Below are 24,204 nucleotides of genomic sequence, written 5' to 3' on the forward strand. Positions count from 1 at the left end.
CAGGAGTTGGAGGGGCAGCCAGAGCCCCCCGGCTGGGCAGCACTCAGTGCCTGCCTCTCCCAGGGATGGGGTTGCAAAGTTTGTTAAAGATAGTCTTAGTATGCCTGGCAGTTTTTCTCTGTGTTTTAGTTTGTGTTGATCCTGCCTTCTTAATTTGTGTTAATTGCGCTTTCTTATGTTAATAAAGAAGGAGGACATGTGGGAGTGTGGCCATGGGGGTCGACAAGCCCCATGGTTGGTGATCACATCCGACTCTTAAAGACGAGGCCATGAGGAAAGTAAAGCCTTGAGAGGGAACAAAGAAGGGTGATTCAGGAGACACCTTAAATAGGGACATGAAGAACAGGAACAGGGATAGTCTAACAGAACAGGGACAAAACCAAAAAAGGAATGAATAGGGACAGGCTATCAGAACAGGGACAAACAAAAAACAGCGTATGGGAGGGTCTCGCTGGCATAGGCAGGACCCACAAAAAAGGACTCCAGGAGTTGGAGGGGCAGCCAGAGCCCCCCGGCTGGGAAGCACTCAGTGCCTGCCTCTCCCAGGGATGGGGTTACAAAGTTTGTAAAAGATGGAATTAGTATGCCTGGCAGTTTTTCTCTGTGTTTTAGTTTGTGTTGATCCTGCCTTCTTAATTTGTGTTAATCGTGCTTTCTTAATTTCTGTTAATCGCGCCTTCATAATTTGTGTTAAACCTGCTTTCTTAATTTGTGTTAATCGAGCTCTTTTATGTTAATAAAGAAGGGGGACTTGTGGGAGCATGGCCATGGGGGTCGACAAGTCCCATGGTTGGTGATAACATCTGACTCTTAAAGATGAGGGCATCAGGAAAGTAAAGCCTTGAGAGGGAACAAAGAAGGGTGATTCAGGAGACACCTTAAACAGGGACATGAAGAACAGGAACAGGGACAGGCTAACAGAGCAGGGAGAAACAAAAAACAGCATATGGGAGGGTCCCACTGGCGTATGCTAGACCCACAAACAAGGACTCCAGGAGTTGGAGGGGCAGCCAGAGCCCCCCGGCTGGGCAGCACTCAGTGCCTGCCTCTCCCAGGGATGGTTTTACAAAGATTGTTAAAGATAGACTTAGTATGCCTGGCAGTTTTTCTCTGTGTTTTAGTTTGTGTTGATCCTGCCTTCTTAATTTGTGTTAATCGCGCTTTCTTATGTTAATAAAGAAGGGGAAGATGTGGGAGTGTGGCCATGGGGGTCGACAAGCCCCATGGTTGGTGATAACATCCGACTATTAAAGTAGAGACCATCAGGAATTTAAAGAGTTGAGAGGGAACAAAGAAGGGTGATTCAGGAGACACCATAAACAGGGACATGAAGAACAGGAACAGGGATAGTCTAACAGAACAGGGAGGAAAACAAAAAAGGAATGAATAGGGACAGGCTATCAGAACAGGGACAAACAAAAAAAAGCGTATGGGAGGGTCTCGCTGGCATAGGCAGGACCCACAAACAAGGACTCCAGGAGTTGGAGGGGCAGCCAGAGCTCCCCGGCTGGGCAGCACTCAGTGCCTGCCTCTCCCAGGGATGGGGTTACAAAGTTTGTTAAAGATGGAATTATTATGCCTGGCAGTTTTTCTCTGTATTTTAGTTTGTGTTTATAGTGCTATCTTAATTTGTGTTACTCTTGCTTTCTTAATTTCTGTTAATCGCGCCTTCATAATTTGTGTTAAACATGCTTTCTTAATTTGTGTTAATCGAGCTCTTTTATGTTAATAAAGAAGGGGGAGATGTGGGAGCATGACCATGGGGGTGGACAAGTCCCATGGTTGGTGATAACATCCGACTATTAAAGTAGAGACATTCAGGAAAGTAAAGAATTGAAAGGGAACAAAGAAGGGTGATTCAGGAGACACCTTAAGCAGGGACATGAAGAACAGGAACAGGGACAGCCTAACAGAACAGGGGCAAAAGAAAAAAGGAATGAATAGGGACATGCTATCAGAACAGCGACAAACAAAAAATAGCGTATGGGAGGGTCTCGCTGACATAGGCAGGACCCACAAACAAGGACTCCAGGAGTTGGAGGGGCAGCCAGAGCCCCCCGGCTGGGCAGCACTCAGTGCCTGCCTCTCCCAGGGACAGTTTTACAAAGATTGTTAAAGATAGACTTAGTATGCCTGGCAGTTTTTCTCTGTTTTTTAGTTTGTGTTGATCCTGCCTTCTTAATTTGTGTTAATCGCGCTTTCTTATGTTAATAAAAAAGGAGGAGATGTGGGAGTGTGGCCATGGGGGTCGTCAAGCCCCATGGTTGGTAATAACTTAGGACTCTTAAGGATGAGACCATCAGGAATTTAAAGAGCTGGGAGGGAACAAAGAAGGGTGATTCAGGTGACACCTTGTTGTCTGGGGTGGCTTGTTCTCCAGCCATTAAAGCATGGAAGTTGCTGGGTGTTTGGTGTTGTCGGGCAAAGTTGTTGACCAATGACTAGTTAGTGGAAAGTTACTGCTGTGAGGCGGAAGTTATAGGAAGGGAGCCTTTCCTGAATAAGGGATAGAATGAAGTTGTGCCCTCACTCTGAGAGATGAAGTTATGCCTTCAGTAAGAGAGAGTTCAAGATATGTCATCAATAAAGAGGTAGCAGTTACAGATCCTGAAAGAACCCCGTTGTCTGTGCAGTCTTTACGCCACAAATCGCCCCCCAACAGGGACATGAAAACGAACAGGGACGAGAAGAAAACAAACAGGGGAATGAAGAACAGGAACAGAGACAGGCAAACAGAACAAGGACAAAAACAAAAAAGGAATGAATAGGGACAGGCAAACGGAACAGGGACAAAAACAGAAAAGGAATGAATAGGTACAGGCTAACAGAACAGGGACGAACAAAAAGAGGGTAAGGGAGGGTCACGCTGGCTTACGCAGGACCCCCAAACAAGGACTCCAGGAGTTGGAGGGGCAGCCAGAGCCCCCCAGCTGGGCAGCACTCAGTGCCTGCCTCTCCCAGGGATGGGGTTACAAAGTTTGTAAAAGATGGAATTAGTATGCCTGGCAGTTTTTCTCTGTGTTTTAGTTTGTGTTGATCCTGCCTTCTTAATATGTGTTAATCGCGCTTTCTTAAGTTAATAAAGAAGGGGGAGATGTGGGAGTGTGGCCATGGGGGTCGACAAGCCCCATGGTTGGTGATAACATCAGACTCTTAATGATGAGACCATCAGGAAAGTAAAGCCTTGAGAGGGAACAAAGAAGGGTGATTCAGGAGACACCTTAAACAGGGACATGAAGAACAGGAACAGGGATAGTCTAACAGAACAGGGAGAAAAACAAAAAAGGAATGAATAGGGACAGGCTATCAGAACAGGGACAAACAAAAAATAGCCTACGGGAGGGTCTCGCTGGCATAGGCAGGACCCCCAAACAAGGACTCCAGGAGTTGGAGGGGCAGCCAGAGCCCCCCGGCTGGGCAGCACTCAGTGCCTGCCTCTCCCAGGGATGGGGTTACAAAGATTGTTAAAGATGGAATTAGTATGCCTGGCAGTTTTTCTCTGTGTTTTAGTTTGTGTTGATCCTGCCTTCTTAATTTGTGTTAATCGCACTTTCTTAAGTTAATTAAGAAGGGGAAGATGTGGGAGTGTGGCCATGGGGGTCGGCAAGCCCCATGGTTGGTGATAACATCCGACTCTTAAGGATGAGACCATCAGGAATTTAAAGAGTTGAGAGGGAACAAAGAAGGGTGATTCAGGTGACACCTTCTTGTCTGGGGTGGCTTGTTCTCCAGCCATTAAAGCATGGAAGTTGCTGGGTGTTTGCTGTTGCCGGGCAAAGTTGTTGACCAATGACTAGTTAGTGGAAAGGTACTGCTGTGAGGCGGAAATTATAGGAAGGGAGCCTTTCCTGAATAAGGGATAGAATGAAGTTGTGCCCTCACTCTGAGAGATGAAGTTATGCCCTCAGTAAGAGAGAGTTCAAGTTATGTCATCAATAAAGAGGTAGCAGTTACAGATCCTGAAAGAACCCCGTTGTCCGTGCGGTCTTTACGCCACAAATCGCCCCCCAAAAGGGACATGAAAACGAACAGGGACAAGAAGAAAACAAACAGGGACATGAAGAACAGGAACAGGGACAGGCTAACAGCACAGGGACAAAAACAAAAAAGGAATGAATAGGGACAGGCTAACAGAACAGGGACGAACAAAAAGAGCTTATGGGAGGGTCACGCTGGCTTACGCAGGACCCACAAACAAGGACTCCAGGAGTTGGAGGGGCATCCAGAGCCCCCCGGCTGGGCAGCACTCAGTGCCTGCCACTCCCAGGGATGGGGTTGCAAAGTTTGTTAAAGATGGAATTAGTATGCCTGGCAGCTTTTCTCTGTGTTTTAGTTTGTGTTGATCCTGCCTTCTTAATTTGTGTTAATCGAGCTCTTTTATGTTAATAAAGAAGGGGGAGATGTGGGAGCATGGCCATGGGGGTCGGCAAGTCCCATGGTTGGTGATAACATCCAACTCTTAAAGATGAGGCCATCAGGAAAGTAAAGAGTTGAGAGGGAACAAAGAAGGGTGATTCAGGAGACACCTTAAACAGGGACATGAAGAACAAGAACAGGGATAGTCTAACAGAACAGGGAGGAAAACAAAAAAGGAATTAATAGGGACAGGCTATCAGAACAGGGACAAACAAAAAACAGCGTATGGGAGGGTCTCGCTGGCATAGGCAGGACCCCCAAACAAGGACTCCAGGAGTTGGAGGGGCAGCCAGAGCCCCCCAGCTGGGCAGCACTCAGTGCCTGCCGCTCCCAGGGATGGGGTTACAAAGTTTGTAAAAGATGGAATTAGTATGCCTGGCAGTTTTTCTCTGTGTTTTAGTTTGTGTTAATAGTGCTTTCTTAATTTGTGTTACTCTTGCTTTCTTAATTTCTGTTAATCGCGCCTTCTTAATTTGTGTTAAACCTGCTTTCTTAATTTGTGTTAATCGCGCTTTCTTAAGTTAATAAAGAAGGGGGAGATGTGGGAGTGTGGCCATGGGGGTCGACAAGCCCCATGGTTGGTGATAACATCAGACTCTTAAGGATGAGACCATCAGGAAAGGAAAGCCTTGAGAGGGAACAAAGAAGGGTGATTCAGGAGACACCTTAAACAGGGACATGAAGAACAGGAACAGGGATAGTCTAACAGAACAGGGACAAAAACAAAAAAGTAATGAATAGGGAAAGGCTATCAGAACAGGGACAAACAAAAAACAGCGTATGGCAGGGTCTCGCTGGCATAGGCAGGACCCCCAAACAAGGACTCCAGGAGTTGGAGGGGCAGCCAGAGCCCCCCAGCTGGGCAGCACTCAGTGCCTGCCTCTCCCAGGGACGGGGTTACAAAGTTTGTAAAAGATGGAATTAGTATGCCTGGCAGTTTCTCTCTGTGTTTTAGTTTGTGTTGATCCTGCCTTCTTAATTTGTGTTAATCGCGCTTTCTTATGTTAATAAAGAAGGGGAAGATGTGGGAGTGTGGCCATGGGGGTCGACAAGTCCCATGGTTGGTGGTAACATCAGACTCTTAATGATGAGACCATCAGGAAAGTAAAGAGTTGAGAGAGAACAAAGAAGGGTGATTCAGGAGACACCTTAAAAAGGGACATGAAGAACAGGAACAGGGACAGGCTAACAGAGCAGGGAGAAACACAAAACAGCATATGGGAGGGTCCCACTGGCATATGCTGGACCCAAAAACAAGGACTCCAGGAGTTGGAGGGGCAGCCATAGCCCCCCGGCTGGGCAGCACTCAGTGCCTGCCTCTCCCAGGGATGGGGTTACAAAGTTTGTTAAAGATGGAATTAGTATGCCTGGCAGTTTTTCTCTGTATTTTAGTTTGTGTTAATAGTGCTTTCTTAATTTGTGTTACTCTTGCTTTCTTAATTTCTGTTAATCGCGCCTTCATAATTTGTGTTAAACCTGCTTTCTTAATTTGTGTTAATCGACCTCTTTTATGTTAATAAAGAAGGGGGAGTTGTGGGAGCATTGCCATGGGGGTCGACAAGTCCCATGGTTGGTGATAACATCCGACTCTTAAAGATGAGGCCATCAGGAAAGTAAAGAGTTGAGAGGGAACAAAGAAGGGTGATTCAGGAGACACCTTAAACAGGGACATGAAGAACGGAACAGGGACAGGCTAACAGAGCAGGGAGAAACAAAAAACAGCATATGGGAGGGTCCCACTGGCATATGCTGGACCCAAAAACAAGGACTCCAGGAGTTGGAGGGGCAGCCAGAGCCCCCCGGCTGGGCAGCACTCAGTGCCTGCCTCTCCCAGGGATGGTTTTACAAAGATTGTTAAAGATAGACTTAGTATGCCTGGCAGTTTTTCTCTGTGTTTTAGTTTGTTTTGATCCTGCCTTCTTAATTTGTGTTAATTGCGCTTTCTTATGTTAATAAAGAAGGGGAAGATGTGGGAGTGTGGCCATGGGGGTAGACAAGCCCCATGGTTGGTGATAACATAGGACTCTTAAGGATGAGACCATCAGGAATTTAAAGAGTTGAGAGGGAACAAAGAAGGGTGATTCAGGTGACACCTTCTTGTCTGGGGTGGCTAGTTCTCCAGCCATTAATGCATGGAAGTGGCTGGGTGTTTGCTGTTGCCGGGCAAAGTTGTTGACCAATGACTAGTTAGTGGAAAGGTACTGCTGTGAGGCGGAAGTTATAGGAAGGGAGCCTTTCCTGAATAAGGGATAGAATGAAGTTGTGCCCTCACTCTGAGAGATGAAGTTATGCCCTCAGTAAGAGAGAGTTCAAGTTATGTCATCAATAAAGAGGTAGCAGTTACAGATCCTGAAAGAACCCCGTTGTCCGTGCGGTCTTTACGCCACAAATCGCCCCCCAACAGGGACAAGAAAACGAACAGGGACGAGAAGAAAACAAACAGGGACATGAAGAACAGGAACAGGGACAGGCTAACAGAACAGGGACAAAAACAAAAAAGGAATGAATAGGGACAGGCAAACGGAACAGGAAAAAGAAAAAAAAAGGAATGAATAGGTACAGGCTAACAGAACAGGGACGAACAAAAAGAGCTTATGGGAGGGTCACGCTGGCTTACGCAGGACCCACAAACAAGGACTCCAGCAGGTGGAGGGGCAGCCAGAGCCCCCCGGCTGGGCAGCACTCAGTGCCTGCCTCTCCCAGGGATGGGGTTGCAAAGTTTGTTAAAGATAGTCTTAGTATGCCTGGCAGTTTTTCTCTGTGTTTTAGTTTGTGTTGATCCTGCCTTCTTAATTTGTGTTAATTGCGCTTTCTTATGTTAATAAAGAAGGAGGACATGTGGGAGTGTGGCCATGGGGGTCGACAAGCCCCATGGTTGGTGATCACATCCGACTCTTAAAGATGAGGCCATGAGGAAAGTAAAGCCTTGAGAGGGAACAAAGAAGGGTGATTCAGGAGACACCTTAAATAGGGACATGAAGAACAGGAACAGGGATAGTCTAACAGAACAGGGACAAAACCAAAAAAGGAATGAATAGGGACAGGCTATCAGAACAGGGACAAACAAAAAACAGCGTATGGGAGGGTCTCGCTGGCATAGGCAGGACCCACAAAAAAGGACTCCAGGAGTTGGAGGGGCAGCCAGAGCCCCCCGGCTGGGAAGCACTCAGTGCCTGCCTCTCCCAGGGATGGGGTTACAAAGTTTGTAAAAGATGGAATTAGTATGCCTGGCAGTTTTTCTCTGTGTTTTAGTTTGTGTTGATCCTGCCTTCTTAATTTGTGTTAATCGTGCTTTCTTAATTTCTGTTAATCGCGCCTTCATAATTTGTGTTAAACCTGCTTTCTTAATTTGTGTTAATCGAGCTCTTTTATGTTAATAAAGAAGGGGGAGTTGTGGGAGCATGGCCATGGGGGTCGACAAGTCCCATGGTTGGTGATAACATCTGACTCTTAAAGATGAGGGCATAAGGAAAGTAAAGCCTTGAGAGGGAACAAAGAAGGGTGATTCAGGAGACACCTTAAACAGGGACATGAAGAACAGGAACAGGGACAGGCTAACAGAGCAGGGAGAAACAAAAAACAGCATATGGGAGGGTCCCACTGGCGTATGCTGGACCCACAAACAAGGACTCCAGGAGTTGGAGGGGCAGCCAGAGCCCCCCGGCTGGGCAGCACTCAGTGCCTGCCTCTCCCAGGGATGGTTTTACAAAGATTGTTAAAGATAGACTTAGTATGCCTGGCAGTTTTTCTCTGTGTTTTAGTTTGTGTTGATCCTGCCTTCTTAATTTGTGTCAATCGCGCTTTCTTATGTTAATAAAGAAGGGGAAGATGTGGGAGTGTGGCCATGGGGGTCGACAAGCCCCATGGTTGGTGATAACATCCGACTATTAAAGTAGAGACCATCAGGAAAGTAAAGAGTTGAGAGGGAACAAAGAAGGGTGATTCAGGAGACACCATAAACAGGGACATGAAGAACAGGAACAGGGATAGTCTAACAGAACAGGGAGGAAAACAAAAAAGGAATGAATAGGGACAGGCTATCAGAACAGGGACAAACAAAAAAAAGCGTATGGGAGGGTCTCGCTGGCATAGGCAGGACCCACAAACAAGGACTCCAGGAGTTGGAGGGGCAGCCAGAGCTCCCCGGCTGGGCAACACTCAGTGCCTGCCTCTCCCAGGGATGGGGTTACAAAGTTTGTTAAAGATGGAATTATTATGCCTGGCAGTTTTTCTCTGTATTTTAGTTTGTGTTAATAGTGCTATCTTAATTTGTGTTACTCTTGCTTTCTTAATTTCTGTTAATCGCGCCTTCATAATTTGTGTTAAACATGCTTTCTTAATTTGTGTTAATCGAGCTCTTTTATGTTAATAAAGAAGGGGGAGTTGTAGGAGTGTGGCCATGGGGGTCGACAAGTCCCATGGTTGGTGATAACATCGGACTCTTAAAGTAGAGACCATCAGGAAAGTAAAGCCTTGCGAGGGAACAAAGAAGGGTGATTCAGGAGACACCTTAAGCAGGGACATGAAGAACAGGAACAGGGACAGCCTAACAGAACAGGGACAAAAGAAAAAAGGAATGAATAGGGACATGCTATCAGAACAGCGACAAACAAAAAATAGCGTATGGGAGGGTCTCGCTGACATAGGCAGGACCCACAAACAAGGACTCCAGGAGTTGGAGGGGCAGCCAGAGCCCCCCGGCTGGGCAGCACTCAGTGCCTGCCTCTCCCAGGGACAGTTTTACAAAGATTGTTAAAGATAGACTTAGTATGCCTGGCAGTTTTTCTCTGTTTTTTAGTTTGTGTTGATCCTGCCTTCTTAATTTGTGTTAATCGCGCTTTCTTATGTTAATAAAAAAGGAGGAGATGTGGGAGTGTGGCCATGGGGGTCGTCAAGCCCCATGGTTGGTAATAACATAGGACTCTTAAGGATGAGACCATCAGGAATTTAAAGAGCTGGGAGGGAACAAAGAAGGGTGATTCAGGTGACACCTTGTTGTCTGGGGTGGCTTGTTCTCCAGCCATTAAAGCATGGAAGTTGCTGGGTGTTTGGTGTTGTCGGGCAAAGTTGTTGACCAATGACTAGTTAGTGGAAAGTTACTGCTGTGAGGCGGAAGTTATAGGAAGGGAGCCTTTCCTGAATAAGGGATAGAATGAAGTTGTGCCCTCACTCTGAGAGATGAAGTTATGCCTTCAGTAAGAGAGAGTTCAAGATATGTCATCAATAAAGAGGTAGCAGTTACAGATCCTGAAAGAACCCCGTTGTCCGTGCAGTCTTTACGCCACAAATCGCCCCCCAACAGGGACATGAAAACGAACAGGGACGAGAAGAAAACAAACAGGGGAATGAAGAACAGGAACAGAGACAGGCAAACAGAACAAGGACAAAAACAAAAAAGGAATGAATAGGGACAGGCAAACGGAACAGGGACAAAAACAGAAAAGGAATGAATAGGTACAGGCTAACAGAACAGGGACGAACAAAAAGAGGGTAAGGGAGGGTCACGCTGGCTTACGCAGGACCCCCAAACAAGGACTCCAGGAGTTGGAGGGGCAGCCAGAGCCCCCCAGCTGGGCAGCACTCAGTGCCTGCCTCTCCCAGGGATGGTTTTGCAAAGGTTGTTAAAGATAGAATTAGTATGCCTGGCAGTTTTTCTCTGTGTTTTAGTTTGTGTTGATCCTGCCTTCTTAATATGTGTTAATCGCGCTTTCTTAAGTTAATAAAGAAGGGGGAGATGTAGGAGTGTGGCCATGGGGGTCGACAAGCCCCATGGTTGGTGATAACATCAGACTCTTAATGATGAGACCATCAGGAAAGTAAAGCCTTGAGAGGGAACAAAGAAGGGTGATTCAGGAGACACCTTAAACAGGGACATGAAGAACAGGAACAGGGATAGTCTAACAGAACAGGGAGAAAAACAAAAAAGGAATGAATAGGGACAGGCTATCAGAACAGGGACAAACAAAAAATAGCCTACGGGAGGGTCTCGCTGGCATAGGCAGGACCCCCAAACAAGGACTCCAGGAGTTGGAGGGGCAGCCAGAGCCCCCCGGCTGGGCAGCACTCAATGCCTGCCTCTCCCAGGGATGGTTTTACAAAGATTGTTAAAGATAGACTTAGTATGCCTGGCAGTTTTTCTCTGTGTTTTAGTTTGTGTTGATCCTGCCTTCTTAATTTGTGTTAATCGCGCTTTCTTATGTTAATAAAGAAGGGGAAGATGTGGGAGTCTGGCCATGGGGGTCGACAAGCCCCATGGTTGGTGGTAACATCAGACTCTTAATGATGAGACCATCAGGAAAGTAAAGAGTTGAGAGAGAACAAAGAAGGGTGATTCAGTAGACACCTTAAAAAGGGACATGAAGAACAGGAACAGGGACAGGCTAACAGAGCAGGGAGAAACACAAAACAGCATATGGCAGGGTCCCACTGGCATAGGCAGGACCCACAAAGAAGGACTCCAGGAGTTGGAGGGGCAGCCAGAGCCCCCCGGCTGGGCAGCACTCAGTGCCTGCCTCTCCCAGGGATGGGGTTACAAAGTTTGTAAAAGATGGAATTAGTATGCCTGGCAGTTTTTCTCTGTGTTTTAGTTTGTGTTGATCATGCCTTCTTAATTTGTGTTAATCGCACTTTCTTAAGTTAATGAAGAAGGGGAAGATGTGGGAGTGTGGCCATGGGGGTCGGCAAGCCCCATGGTTGGTGATAACATCCGACTCTTAAGGATGAGACCATCAGGAATTTAAAGAGCTGAGAGGGAACAAAGAAGGGTGATTCAGGTGACACCTTCTTGTCTGGGGTGGCTTGTTCTCCAGCCATTAAAGCATGGAAGTTGCTGGGTGTTTGCTGTTGCCGGGCAAAGTTGTTGACCAATGACTAGTTAGTGGAAAGGTACTGCTGTGAGGCGGAAATTATAGGAAGGGAGCCTTTCCTGAATAAGGGATAGAATGAAGTTGTGCCCTCACTCTGAGAGATGAAGTTATGCCCTCAGTAAGAGAGAGTTCAAGTTATGTCATCAATAAAGAGGTAGCAGTTACAGATCCTGAAAGAACCCCGTTGTCCGTGCGGTCTTTACGCCACAAATCGCCCCCCAACAGGGACATGAAAATGAACAGGGACGAGAAAAAAACAAACAGGGACATGAAGAACAGGAACAGGGACAGGCTAACAGCACAGGGACAAAAACAAAAAAGGAATGAATAGGGACAGGCAAACAGAACAGGGACGAACAAAAAGAGCTTATGGGAGGGTCACGCTGGCTTACGCAGGACCCACAAACAAGGACTCCAGGAGTTGGAGGGGCAGCCAGAGCCCCCCGGCTGGGCAGCACTCAGTGCCTGCCACTCCCAGGGATGGGGTTGCAAAGTTTGTTAAAGATGGAATTAGTATGCCTGGCAGCTTTTCTCTGTGTTTTAGTTTGTGTTGATCCTGCCTTCTTAATACGTGTTAATCGAGCTCTTTTATGTTAATAAAGAAGGGGGAGATGTGGGAGCATGGCCATGGGGGTCGGCAAGTCCCATGGTTGGTGATAACGTCCGACTCTTAATGATGAGACCATCAGGAAAGTAAAGCCTTGAGAGGGAGCAAAGAAGGGTGATTCAGGAGACACCTTAAACAGGGACATGAAGAACAGGAACAGGGACAGGCTAACAGAACAGGGACAAAAACAAAAAAGGAATGAATAGGGACAGGCTATCAGAACAGGGACAAACAAAAAACAGCGTATGGGAGGGTCTCGCTGGCATAGGCAGGATCCACAAACAAGGACTCCAGGAGTTGGAGGGGCAGCCAGAGCCCCCCGGCTGGGCAGCACTCAGTGCCTGCCTCTCCCAGGGATGGGGTTACAAAGTTTGTTAAAGATGGAATTAGTATGCCTGGCAGTTTTTCTCTGTATTTTAGTTTGTGTTAATAGTGCTTTCTTAATTTGTGTTACTCCTCCTTTCTTAATTTCTGTTAATCGCGCCTTCTTAATTTGTGTTAAACCTGCTTTCTTAATTTGTGTTAATCAATCTCTTTTATGTTAATAAAGAAGGGGGAGATGTGGGAGCATGACCATGGGGGTGGACAAGTCCCATGGTTGGTGATAACTTCCGACTATTAAAGTAGAGACATTCAGGAAAGTAAAGAGTTGAAAGGGAACAAAGAAGGGTGATTCAGGAGACACCTTAAGCAGGGACATGAAGAACAGGAACAGGGATAGTCTAACAGAACAGGGACGAAAACAAAAAAAGGAATGAATAGGGACAGGCTATCAGAACAGGGACAAACAAAAAACAGCGTATGGGAGGGTCTCGCTGGCATAGGCAGGACCCCCAAACAAGGACTCCAGGAGTTGGAGGGGCAGCCAGAGCCCCCCGGCTGGGCAGCACTCAGTGCCTGCCTCTCCCAGGGATGGTTTTACAAAGATTGTTAAAGATAGACTTAGTATGCCTGGCAGTTTTTCTCTGTGTTTTAGTTTGTGTTAATAGTGCTTTCTTAATTTGTGTTACTCTTGCTTTCTTAATTTCTGTTAATCGCGCCTTCTTAATTTGTGTTAAACCTGCTTTCTTAATTTGTGTTAATCGCGCTTTCTTAAGTTAATAAAGAAGGGGGAGATGTGGGAGTGTGGCCATGGGGGTCGACAAGCCCCATGGTTGGTGATAACATCAGACTCTTAAGGATGAGACCATCAGGAAAGGAAAGCCTTGAGAGGGAACAAAGAAGGGTGATTCAGGAGACACCTTAAACAGGGACATGAAGAACAGGAACAGGGATAGTCTAACAGAACAGGGACAAAAACAAAAAAGTAATGAATAGGGAAAGGCTATCAGAACAGGGACAAACAAAAAACAGCGTATGGGAGGGTCTCGCTGGCATAGGCAGGACCCCCAAACAAGGACTCCAGGAGTTGGAGGGGCAGCCAGAGCCCCCCAGCTGGGCAGCACTCAGTGCCTGCCTCTCCCAGGGACGGGGTTACAAAGTTTGTTAAAGATGGAATTAGTATGCCTGGCAGTTTCTCTCTGTGTTTTAGTTTGTGTTGATCCTGCCTTCTTAATTTGTGTTAATCGCGCTTTCTTATGTTAATAAAGAAGGGGAAGATGTGGGAGTGTGGCCATGGGGGTCGACAAGTCCCATGGTTGGTGGTAACATCAGACTCTTAATGATGAGACCATCAGGAAAGTAAAGAGTTGAGAGAGAACAAAGAAGGGTGATTCAGGAGACACCTTAAAAAGGGACATGAAGAACAGGAACAGGGACAGGCTAACAGAGCAGGGAGAAACACAAAACAGCATATGGGAGGGTCCCACTGGCATATGCTGGACCCAAAAACAAGGACTCCAGGAGTTGGAGGGGCAGCCATAGCCCCCCGGCTGGGCAGCACTCAGTGCCTGCCTCTCCCAGGGATGGGGTTACAAAGTTTGTTAAAGATGGAATTAGTATGCCTGGCAGTTTTTCTCTGTATTTTAGTTTGTGTTAATAGTGCTTTCTTAATTTGTGTTACTCTTGCTTTCTTAATTTCTGTTAATCGCGCCTTCATAATTTGTGTTAAACCTGCTTTCTTAATTTGTGTTAATCGACCTCTTTTATGTTAATAAAGAAGGGGGAGTTGTGGGAGCATTGCCATGGGGGTCGACAAGTCCCATGGTTGGTGATAACATCCGACTCTTAAAGATGAGGCCATCAGGAAAGTAAAGAGTTGAGAGGGAACAAAGAAGGGTGATTCAGGAGACACCTTAAACAGGGACATGAAGAACGGAACAGGGACAGGCTAACAGAGCAGGGAGAAACAAAAAACAGCATATGGGAGGGTCCCACTGGCATATGCTGGACCCAAAAACAAGGACTCCAGGAGTTGGAGGGGCAGCCAGAGCCCCCCGGCTGGGCAGCACTCAGTGCCTGCCTCTCCCAGGGATGGTTTTACAAAGATTGTTAAAGATAGACTTAGTATGCCTGGCAGTTTTTCTCTGTGTTTTAGTTTGTTTTGATCCTGCCTTCTTAATTTGTGTTAATTGCGCTTTCTTATGTTAATAAAGAAGGGGAAGATGTGGGAGTGTGGCCATGGGGGTAGACAAGCCCCATGGTTGGTGATAACATAGGACTCTTAAGGATGAGACCATCAGGAATTTAAAGAGTTGAGAGGGAACAAAGAAGGGTGATTCAGGTGACACCTTCTTGTCTGGGGTGGCTAGTTCTCCAGCCATTAATGCATGGAAGTGGCTGGGTGTTTGCTGTTGCCGGGCAAAGTTGTTGACCAATGACTAGTTAGTGGAAAGGTACTGCTGTGAGGCGGAAGTTATAGGAAGGGAGCCTTTCCTGAATAAGGGATTGAATGAAGTTGTGCCCTCACTCTGAGAGATGAAGTTATGCCCTCAGTAAGAGAGAGTTCAAGTTATGTCATCAATAAAGAGGTAGCAGTTACAGATCCTGAAAGAACCCCGTTGTCCGTGCGGTCTTTACGCCACAAATCGCCCCCCAACAGGGACAAGAAAACGAACAGGGACGAGAAGAAAACAAACAGGGACATGAAGAACAGGAACAGGGACAGGCTAACAGAACAGGGACAAAAACAAAAAAGGAATGAATAGGGACAGGCAAACGGAACAGGAAAAAGAAAAAAAAAGGAATGAATAGGTACAGGCTAACAGAACAGGGACGAACAAAAAGAGCTTATGGGAGGGTCACGCTGGCTTACGCAGGACCCACAAACAAGGACTCCAGCAGGTGGAGGGGCAGCCAGAGCCCCCCGGCTGGGCAGCACTCAGTGCCTGCCTCTCCCAGGGATGGGGTTGCAAAGTTTGTTAAAGATAGTCTTAGTATGCCTGGCAGTTTTTCTCTGTGTTTTAGTTTGTGTTGATCCTGCCTTCTTAATTTGTGTTAATTGCGCTTTCTTATGTTAATAAAGAAGGAGGACATGTGGGAGTGTGGCCATGGGGGTCGACAAGCCCCATGGTTGGTGATCACATCCGACTCTTAAAGATGAGGCCATGAGGAAAGTAAAGCCTTGAGAGGGAACAAAGAAGGGTGATTCAGGAGACACCTTAAATAGGGACATGAAGAACAGGAACAGGGATAGTCTAACAGAACAGGGACAAAACCAAAAAAGGAATGAATAGGGACAGGCTATCAGAACAGGGACAAACAAAAAACAGCGTATGGGAGGGTCTCGCTGGCATAGGCAGGACCCACAAAAAAGGACTCCAGGAGTTGGAGGGGCAGCCAGAGCCCCCCGGCTGGGAAGCACTCAGTGCCTGCCTCTCCCAGGGATGGGGTTACAAAGTTTGTAAAAGATGGAATTAGTATGCCTGGCAGTTTTTCTCTGTGTTTTAGTTTGTGTTGATCCTGCCTTCTTAATTTGTGTTAATCGTGCTTTCTTAATTTCTGTTAATCGCGCCTTCATAATTTGTGTTAAACCTGCTTTCTTAATTTGTGTTAATCGAGCTCTTTTATGTTAATAAAGAAGGGGGAGTTGTGGGAGCATGGCCATGGGGGTCGACAAGTCCCATGGTTGGTGATAACATCTGACTCTTAAAGATGAGGGCATCAGGAAAGTAAAGCCTTGAGAGGGAACAAAGAAGGGTGATTCAGGAGACACCTTAAACAGGGACATGAAGAACAGGAACAGGGACAGGCTAACAGAGCAGGGAGAAACAAAAAACAGCATATGGGAGGGTCCCACTGGCGTATGCTGGACCCACAAACAAGGACTCCAGGAGTTGGAGGGGCAGCCAGAGCCCCCCGGCTGGGCAGCACTCAGTGCCTGCCTCTCCCAGGGATGGTTTTACAAAGATTGTTAAAGATAGACTTAGTATGCCTGGCAGTTTTTCTCTGTGTTTTAGTTTGTGTTGATCCTGCCTTCTTAATTTGTGTTAATCGCGCTTTCTTATGTTAATAAAGAAGGGGAAGATGTGGGAGTGTGGCCATGGGGGTCGACAAGCCCCATGGTTGGTGATAACATCCGACTATTAAAGTAGAGACCATCAGGAAAGTAAAGAGTTGAGAGGGAACAAAGAAGGGTGATTCAGGAGACACCATAAACAGGGACATGAAGAACAGGAACAGGGATAGTCTAACAGAACAGGGAGGAAAACAAAAAAGGAATGAATAGGGACAGGCTATCAGAACAGGGACAAACAAAAAAAAGCGTATGGGAGGGTCTCGCTGGCATAGGCAGGACCCACAAACAAGGACTCCAGGAGTTGGAGGGGCAGCCAGAGCTCCCCGGCTGGGCAACACTCAGTGCCTGCCTCTCCCAGGGATGGGGTTACAAAGTTTGTTAAAGATGGAATTATTATGCCTGGCAGTTTTTCTCTGTATTTTAGTTTGTGTTAATAGTGCTATCTTAATTTGTGTTACTCTTGCTTTCTTAATTTCTGTTAATCGCGCCTTCATAATTTGTGTTAAACATGCTTTCTTAATTTGTGTTAATCGAGCTCTTTTATGTTAATAAAGAAGGGGGAGTTGTAGGAGTGTGGCCATGGGGGTCGACAAGTCCCATGGTTGGTGATAACATCGGACTCTTAAAGTAGAGACCATCAGGAAAGTAAAGCCTTGGGAGGGAACAAAGAAGGGTGATTCAGGAGACACCTTAAGCAGGGACATGAAGAACAGGAACAGGGACAGCCTAACAGAACAGGGACAAAAGAAAAAAGGAATGAATAGGGACATGCTATCAGAACAGCGACAAACAAAAAATAGCGTATGGGAGGGTCTCGCTGACATAGGCAGGACCCACAAACAAGGACTCCAGGAGTTGGAGGGGCAGCCAGAGCCCCCCGGCTGGGCAGCACTCAGTGCCTGCCTCTCCCAGGGACAGTTTTACAAAGATTGTTAAAGATAGACTTAGTATGCCTGGCAGTTTTTCTCTGTTTTTTAGTTTGTGTTGATCCTGCCTTCTTAATTTGTGTTAATCGCGCTTTCTTATGTTAATAAAAAAGGAGGAGATGTGGGAGTGTGGCCATGGGGGTCGTCAAGCCCCATGGTTGGTAATAACATAGGACTCTTAAGGATGAGACCATCAGGAATTTAAAGAGCTGGGAGGGAACAAAGAAGGGTGATTCAGGTGACACCTTGTTGTCTGGGGTGGCTTGTTCTCCAGCCATTAAAGCATGGAAGTTGCTGGGTGTTTGGTGTTGTCGGGCAAAGTTGTTGACCAATGACTAGTTAGTGGAAAGTTACTGCTGTGAGGCGGAAGTTATAGGAAGGGAGCCTTTCCTGAATAAGGGATAGAATGAAGTTGTGCCCTCACTCTGAGAGATGAAGTTATGCCTTCAGTAAGAGAGAGTTCAAGATATGTCATCAATAAAGAGGTAGCAGTTACAGATCCTGAAAGAACCCCGTTGTCCGTGCAGTCTTTACGCCACAAATCGCCCCCCAACAGGGACATGAAAACGAACAGGGACGAGAAGAAAACAAACAGGGGAATGAAGAACAGGAACAGAGACAGGCAAACAGAACAAGGACAAAAACAAAAAAGGAATGAATAGGGACAGGCAAACGGAACAGGGACAAAAACAGAAAAGGAATGAATAGGTACAGGCTAACAGAACAGGGACGAACAAAAAGAGGGTAAGGGAGGGTCACGCTGGCTTACGCAGGACCCCCAAACAAGGACTCCAGGAGTTGGAGGGGCAGCCAGAGCCCCCCAGCTGGGCAGCACTCAGTGCCTGCCTCTCCCAGGGATGGTTTTGCAAAGGTTGTTAAAGATAGAATTAGTATGCCTGGCAGTTTTTCTCTGTGTTTTAGTTTGTGTTGATCCTGCCTTCTTAATATGTGTTAATCGCGCTTTCTTAAGTTAATAAAGAAGGGGGAGATGTAGGAGTGTGGCCATGGGGGTCGACAAGCCCCATGGTTGGTGATAACATCAGACTCTTAATGATGAGACCATCAGGAAAGTAAAGCCTTGAGAGGGAACAAAGAAGGGTGATTCAGGAGACACCTTAAACAGGGACATGAAGAACAGGAACAGGGATAGTCTAACAGAACAGGGAGAAAAACAAAAAAGGAATGAATAGGGACAGGCTATCAGAACAGGGACAAACAAAAAATAGCCTACGGGAGGGTCTCGCTGGCATAGGCAGGACCCCCAAACAAGGACTCCAGGAGTTGGAGGGGCAGCCAGAGCCCCCCGGCTGGGCAGCACTCAATGCCTGCCTCTCCCACGGTTGGTTTTACAAAGATTGTTAAAGATAGACTTAGTATGCCTGGCAGTTTTTCTCTGTGTTTTAGTTTGTGTTGATCCTGCCTTCTTAATTTGTGTTAATCGCGCTTTCTTATGTTAATAAAGAAGGGGAAGATGTGGGAGTCTGGCCATGGGGGTCGACAAGCCCCATGGTTGGTGGTAACATCAGACTCTTAATGATGAGACCATCAGGAAAGTAAAGAGTTGAGAGAGAACAAAGAAGGGTGATTCAGTAGACACCTTAAAAAGGGACATGAAGAACAGGAACAGGGACAGGCTAACAGAGCAGGGAGAAACACAAAACAGCATATGGCAGGGTCCCACTGGCATAGGCAGGACCCACAAAGAAGGACTCCAGGAGTTGGAGGGGCAGCCAGAGCCCCCCGGCTGGGCAGCACTCAGTGCCTGCCTCTCCCAGGGATGGGGTTACAAAGTTTGTAAAAGATGGAATTAGTATGCCTGGCAGTTTTTCTCTGTGTTTTAGTTTGTGTTGATCATGCCTTCTTAATTTGTGTTAATCGCACTTTCTTAAGTTAATGAAGAAGGGGAAGATGTGGGAGTGTGGCCATGGGGGTCGGCAAGCCCCATGGTTGGTGATAACATCCGACTCTTAAGGATGAGACCATCAGGAATTTAAAGAGCTGAGAGGGAACAAAGAAGGGTGATTCAGGTGACACCTTCTTGTCTGGGGTGGCTTGTTCTCCAGCCATTAAAGCATGGAAGTTGCTGGGTGTTTGCTGTTGCCGGGCAAAGTTGTTGACCAATGACTAGTTAGTGGAAAGGTACTGCTGTAAGGCGGAAATTATAGGAAGGGAGCCTTTCCTGAATAAGGGATAGAATGAAGTTGTGCCCTCACTCTGAGAGATGAAGTTATGCCCTCAGTAAGAGAGAGTTCAAGTTATGTCATCAATAAAGAGGTAGCAGTTACAGATCCTGAAAGAACCCCGTTGTCCGTGCGGTCTTTACGCCACAAATCGCCCCCCAACAGGGACATGAAAACGAACAGGGACGAGAAAAAAACAAACAGGGACATGAAGAACAGGAACAGGGACAGGCTAACAGCACAGGGACAAAAACAAAAAAGGAATGAATAGGGACAGGCAAACAGAACAGGGACGAACAAAAAGAGCTTATGGGAGGGTCACGCTGGCTTACGCAGGACCCACAAACAAGGACTCCAGGAGTTGGAGGGGCAGCCAGAGCCCCCCGGCTGGGCAGCACTCAGTGCCTGCCACTCCCAGGGATGGGGTTGCAAAGTTTGTTAAAGATGGAATTAGTATGCCTGGCAGCTTTTCTCTGTGTTTTAGTTTGTGTTGATCCTGCCTTCTTAATACGTGTTAATCGAGCTCTTTTATGTTAATAAAGAAGGGGGAGATGTGGGAGCATGGCCATGGGGGTCGGCAAGTCCCATGGTTGGTGATAACGTCCGACTCTTAAAGATGAGACCATCAGGAAAGTAAAGCCTTGAGAGGGAGCAAAGAAGGGTGATTCAGGAGACACCTTAAACAGGGACATGAAGAACAGGAACAGGGATAGTCTAACAGAACAGGGACAAAAACAAAAAAGGAATGAATAGGGACAGGCTATCAGAACAGGGACAAACAAAAAACAGCGTATGGGAGGGTCTCGCTGGCATAGGCAGGATCCACAAACAAGGACTCCAGGAGTTGGAGGGGCAGCCAGAGCCCCCCGGCTGGGCAGCACTCAGTGCCTGCCTCTCCCAGGGATGGGGTTACAAAGTTTGTTAAAGATGGAATTAGTATGCCTGGCAGTTTTTCTCTGTATTTTAGTTTGTGTTAATAGTGCTTTCTTAATTTGTGTTACTCCTCCTTTCTTAATTTCTGTTAATCGCGCCTTCTTAATTTGTGTTAAACCTGCTTTCTTAATTTGTGTTAATCAATCTCTTTTATGTTAATAAAGAAGGGGGAGATGTGGGAGCATGACCATGGGGGTGGACAAGTCCCATGGTTGGTGATAACTTCCGACTATTAAAGTAGAGACATTCAGGAAAGTAAAGAGTTGAAAGGGAACAAAGAAGGGTGATTCAGGAGACACCTTAAGCAGGGTCATGAAGAACAGGAACAGGGATAGTCTAACAGAACAGGGACGAAAACAAAAAAAGGAATGAATAGGGACAGGCTATCAGAACAGGGACAAACAAAAAACAGCGTATGGGAGGGTCTCGCTGGCATAGGCAGGACCCCCAAACAAGGACTCCAGGAGTTGGAGGGGCAGCCAGAGCCCCCCGGCTGGGCAGCACTCAGTGCCTGCCTCTCCCAGGGATGGTTTTACAAAGATTGTTAAAGATAGACTTAGTATGCCTGGCAGTTTTTCTCTGTGTTTTAGTTTGTGTTGATCCTGCCTTCTTAATATGTGTTAATCGCGCTTTCTTATGTTAATAAAGAAGGGGGAGATGTGGGAGTGTGGCAATGGGGGTCCACAAGCCCCATGGTTGGTGATAACATCCGACTCTTAAGGATGAGACCATCAGGAATTTAAAGAGTTGAGAGGGAACAAAGAAGGGTGATTCAGGTGACACCTTGTTGTCTGGGGTGGCTTGTTCTCCAGCCATTAAAGCATGGAAGTTGCTGGGTGTTTGCTGTTGCCGGGCAACGTTGTTGACCAATGACTAGTTAGTGGAAAGGTACTGCTGTGAGGCGGAAGTTATAGAAAGGGAGCCTTTCCTGAATAAGGGATAGAATGAAGTTGTGCCCTCACTCTGAGAGATGAAGTTATGCCTTCAGTAAGAGAGAGTTCAAGTTATGCCATCAATAAAGAGGTAGCAGTTACAGATCCTGAAAGAACCCCGTTGTCCGTGCGGTCTTTACGCCACAAATCGCCCCCCAAAAGGGACATGAAAACGAACAGGGACAAGAAGAAAACAAACAGGGACATGAAGAACAGGAACAGGGACAGGCTAACAGCACAGGGACAAAAACAAAAAAGGAATGAATAGGGACAGGCAAACAGAACAGGGACGAACAAAAAGAGCTTATGGGAGGGTCACGCTGGCTTACGCAGGACCCACAAACAAGGACTCCAGGAGTTGGAGGGGCAGCCAGAGCCCCCCGGCTGGGCAGCACTCAGTGCCTGCCACTCCCAGGGATGGGGTTGCAAAGTTTGTTAAAGATGGAATTAGTATGCCTGGCAGCTTTTCTCTGTGTTTTAGTTTGTGTTGATCCTGCCTTCTTAATTTGTGTTAATCGAGCTCTTTTATGTTAATAAAGAAGGGGGAGATGTGGGAGCATGGCCATGGGGGTCGGCAAGTCCCATGGTTGGTGATAACATCCAACTCTTAAAGATGAGGCCATCAGGAAAGTAAAGAGTTGAGAGGGAACAAAGAAGGGTGATTCAGGAGACACCTTAAACAGGGACATGAAGAACAAGAACAGGGATAGTCTAACAGAACAGGGAGGAAAACAAAAAAGGAATTAATAGGGACAGGCTATCAGAACAGGGACAAACAAAAAACAGCGTATGGGAGGGTCTCGCTGGCATAGGCAGGACCCCCAAACAAGGACTCCAGGAGTTGGAGGGGCAGCCAGAGCCCCCCGGCTGGGCAGCACTCAGTGCCTGCCTGTCCCAGGGATGGGGTTACAAAGTTTGTAAAAGATGGAATCAGTATGCCTGGCAGTTTTTCTCTGTGTTTTAGTTTGTGTTAATAGTGCTTTCTTAATTTGTGTTACTCTTGCTTTCTTAATTTCTGTTAATCGCGCCTTCTTAATTTGTGTTAAACCTGCTTTCTTAATTTGTGTTAATCGCGCTTTCTTAAGTTAATAAAGAAGGGGGAGATGTGGGAGTGTGGCCATGGGGGTCGACAAGCCCCATGGTTGGTGATAACATCCGACTGTTAAAGTAGAGACCACCAGGAAAGTAAAGCCTTGCGAGGGAACAAAGAAGGGTGATTCAGGAGACACCTTAAGCAGGGACATGAAGAACAGGAACAGGGACAGGCTAACAGAACAGGGACAAAACAAAAAAGGAATGAATAGGGACAGGCTATCAGAACAGGGACAAACAAAAAACAGCGTATGGGAGGGTCTCGCTGGCATAGGCAGGACCCCCAAACAAGGACTCCAGGAGTTGGAGGGGCAGCCAGAGCCCCCTGGCTGGGCAGCACTCAGTGCCTGCCTCTCCCACGGCTGGTTTTACAAAGATTGTTAAAGATAGACTTAGTATGCCTGGCAGTTTTTCTCTGTGTTTTAGTTTGTGTTGATCCTGCCTTCTTAATTTGTGTTAATTGCGCTTTCATATGTTAATAAAGAAGGGGAAGATGTGGGAGTGTGGCCATGGGGGTCGACAAGCCCCTTGGTTTGTGATAACATCGGACTCTTAAAGTAGAGACCACCAGGAAAGTAAAGCCTTGACAGGGAACAAAGAAGGGTGATTCAGGAGACACCTTAAGCAGGGACATGAAGAACAGGAACAGGGACAGGCTAACAGAACAGGGACAAAACAAAAAAGGAATGAATAGGGACATGCTATCAGAACAGGGGCAAACAAAAAACAGCGTATGGGAGGGTCTCGCTGGCATAGGCAGGACCCCCAAACAAGGACTCCAGGAGTTGGAGGGGCAGCCAGAGCCCCCCAGCTGGGAAGCACTCAGTGCCTGCCTCTCCCAGGGATGGGGTTACAAAGTTTGTTAAAGATGGAATTAGTATGCCTGGCAGTTTTTCTCTGTATTTTATTTTGTGTTAATAGTGCTTTCTTAATTTGTGTTACTCTTGCTTTCTTAATTTCTGTTAATCGCGCCTTCTTAATTTGTGTTAAACCTGCTTTCTAAATTTGTGTTAATCGAGCTCTTTTATGTTAATACAGAAGGGGGAGTTGTGGGAGTGTGGCCATGGGGGTCGACAAGCCCCTTGGTTTGTGATAACATCGGACTCTTAAAGTAGAGACCACCAGGAAAGTAAAGCATTGACAGGGAACAAAGAAGGGTGATTCAGGAGACACCTTAAGCAGGGACATGAAGAACAGGAACAGGGACAGGCTAACAGAGCAGGGAGAAACAAAAAAGAGCATATGGGAGGGTCCCACTGGCATATGCTGGACCCACAAACAAGGACTCCAGGAGTTGGAGGGGCAGCCAGAGCCCCCCGGCTGGCCAGCACTCAGTGCCTGCCTCTCCCAGGGATGGTTTTACAAAGATTGTTAAAGATAGACTTAGTATGCCTGGCAGTTTTTCTCTGTGTTTTAGTTTGTGTTGATCCTGCCTTCTTAATTTGTGTTAATTGCTCTTTCTTATGTTAATAAAGAAGGGGAAGATGTGGGAGTTTGGCCATGGGGGTCGACAAGCCCCATGGTTGGTGATAACATCGGACTCTTAAGGATGAGACCATCAGGAATTTAAAGAGTTGAGAGGGAACAAAGAAGGGTGATTCAGGTGACACCTTCTTGTCTGGGGTGGCTAGTTCTCCAGCCATTAATGCATGGAAGTGGCTGGGTGTTTGCTGTTGCCGGGCAAAGTTGTTGACCAATGACTAGTTAGTGGAAAGGTACTGCTGTGAGGCGGAAGTTATAGGAAGGGAGCCTTTCCTGAATAAGGGATAGAATGAAGTTGTGCGCTCACTCTGAGAGATGAAGTTATGCCCTCAGTAAGAGAGAGTTCAAGTTATGTCATCAATAAAGAGGTAGCA

The sequence above is a fragment of the Anser brachyrhynchus genome, assembly GCF_964034855.1.
Source record: "Anser brachyrhynchus genome assembly, chromosome: W".
In the NCBI taxonomy this organism is placed as follows: Eukaryota; Metazoa; Chordata; class Aves; order Anseriformes; family Anatidae; genus Anser; species Anser brachyrhynchus.